The sequence below is a fragment of the Pinus tabuliformis genome, chromosome 5_2, assembly GCF_031772625.1.
Source record: "Pinus tabuliformis cultivar Carrire ecotype Pingquan chromosome 5_2, CPIR1, whole genome shotgun sequence".
NCBI classification, from domain to species: Eukaryota; Viridiplantae; Streptophyta; class Pinopsida; order Pinales; family Pinaceae; genus Pinus; species Pinus tabuliformis.
Genome location: NC_142306.1, coordinates 867,016,255 through 867,018,752, shown reverse-complemented (window position 1 = coordinate 867,018,752; position 2,498 = coordinate 867,016,255). Strand labels below are relative to the sequence as shown.

At 36.6% G+C, this 2,498-nt stretch overlaps 1 long non-coding RNA gene across 1 annotated transcript; it reads left to right on the top strand.

Moving 5' to 3' along the window:
• Positions 1-606: 606 nt before the first annotated feature.
• On the top strand, positions 607-1,815 carry LOC149162081 (uncharacterized). Its single transcript, XR_016261532.1, has 2 exons — positions 607-1,417; positions 1,521-1,815. It is a non-coding gene; the product is annotated as an uncharacterized LOC149162081 (long non-coding RNA).
• The last annotated feature ends 683 nt before the right edge of the window (positions 1,816-2,498 follow it).

Sequence of the window (2,498 nt, the reverse complement as noted above, 5' to 3'; positions counted from 1 at the left end):
CCAAAATTACATTATCTTTTAAGATTGGAATCTTAAAAGGAATAGGTCCTCCAGGGGCCAAAACTATTGGTGAGCAAATTACATTATCTTTTAAGATTGGAATCTTAGAAAGAATGGTTAATTTTTTAAAAGCAATAAATAAGTAAATTTTTTTTTTTAAAGCAATAAATAAGTAAATAAAGCTAGTTGAAATAATGTTAAAAGTTCCGATTCCACTTTTATTCGAGGAATTTATCTATCAAATTTAATTAAAAAGTGTTTTTACTATATTATTCAAATTATTATTTTTTCAAAAAAATAATGAAAAAAAAAATTGAAAATTTTGAATGCACAGATCAAGCATTCTTATTAAATCAACTAAAATAGAATTTGATAGCTAAATTCAATAATATGTTGTGAAAAAGAATACGATACCATTCAATAATAAAAGGGGTTCTCCCATTGTGGGGAACAAAAATAAGCCTTTTATTTTTTAAGGTATTTGTGCCCTGATCTCAATCTGTAAATGGTTGTTAACTCAGAGGAATAAAGAATAAAAAATTTAATTATTTTAATTTTTCCCCCCATGTGGAGTAGACCCAATCTTTATTATTGAATACCCATGCCTTAACCATAATCTGAACAAATACCAGGAAGCAAATACATTAAGCAGTGAGGTGACTATATTTGTTCCCCAACATGTGGAGAACCCAATATTTATGATTGAATGGCCAAAAGCTGTATGCCTCTTGTTATGTGAGGGACAGCATTTGGACAAGACACAATACACATCAGTTGTATCTTCTTCCATTTTCCTCGATGAAATGTCACAGAGAGGTCAGAACTCACTAATTGTAATTGTCTGTGTGGGGGAAACCATTTGATCTGCATTTGGGTATCCATGGAATTATTGGTGCCCTGATCCTTGGATTGAAGGGCACCTGACCTTGGGAAGGGAAAGGGTAGGGTTTGTTCAAGCAGTCATGGAATTATTGGTACCCTGATCCTTGGATTGAAGGGCACCTGACCTTGTGAAGGGAAAGTGTAGGGTTTGTTCAAGCAAGAAAAGAGCAGGGCACAATGTGTTACGTGGGCCAAGTCTGCAAACTGTGCTTGTTCATCGTTGTGCTTGCAGTGGTGGGTGCTGTAATTTTTGGGTTCGTGTGGCTCAGCCATGAACATCATCATCACAACAATGCTCCCAACTGTGAGAATGACTGCGCCCCGCCTCCCCCCTCTGGAAATGGCAATTACGTTCCCTCGACTGTGCCTGCGCCGGTGAATGGCAATTACGTACCCTTGACTGTGCCTCCGCCTAGGAGCACCACAAGGCCCTTCATTGCTGCAGCTTCGCCAGCTCAGAGATAGATACACAGATTGTACTTCTCTTTGGTGAAAATCCCATTTCAGAGTCCTGCATTTTCATCAACATCATCAGGTATTCTTTTGTTTTTCCCAAATTTTATTTGGTGGGTGCGAGATCATTTGATTTGTATGGAACCAGTTGTTTTGGTGTCTCTTATTTTTGAAATGTCACACAGATGTACACAATTTTGAGCTGTAATGTTGGGGATCTGAGTTAATAAGCGTTGAGTTGTTCAGTCCAGTTGGATCGGTTGCCATTCACTGTTAACAATGGCAGATGCAGCTTTCCTCCTTTGGGAATGGCATGCTTTTTGGTATATTGTTGAATGTCTGTGCTCTGTTTTTTCATTTTTCTTTTGCCATCCATTTAATGAAAGACCCCCTTATGCTTATAAGATAAAAACATGGCAATTCTCTGAATCTTGGAACATGAAACTGATCATTTAATAGAAGATATATCAGTTTGAGTCACTGGATATTCCACTTGAACTGTCACATTTCCCTGTTAATTTTTCTTTTGCCATCCATTAATGAAAGACCCCCTTATGCTTATAAGATAAAAACATGACAATTCTTTGAAACTTGGAGCAATGAACTGATTATTTAATAGAAGAAATACCAGTTCCAGTTCCTGGATATTCCACTTGAACTGTCAAATTTCCCTGTTAATTTATTCATTGATTTATATCCTCGTCCAGCGTGGGGTGATGCCCTGCCAGACAGTGTGCCCAGTCCGAGGCATAATAGGGGCAGTGTAGGAGAAATGAAAATTGGGTTTTTGTTTAAGGGAATCGTATGTAGTAACATCCATTGAATGAGAAGTGAACCAGTTGTCTTCCACAGTTGAAAAATTGAAACCTGAATTATTTCTCAGGAAAACTATTCAACCCAAGTAGGAACATATTGGCCTCTGAATATATGGACATGACCCAGATTTATAAAAATATATTAGTTGGTACTTTATTTTCATATATGCTTCATGGTGGATATTAGGCTGGAAATGGATTCAGAGAATTTCTGGTGTACCTAAAATTTTATTCTATCCCGAAACTTTACGACTGTAATTTAGATTTCCAAATCTTTTTATCAAATTTCATCAAAATAGAGATAGTTTTTTCATAAAAACATTGCCCTGTTGGTCAGCCTGACAGGGA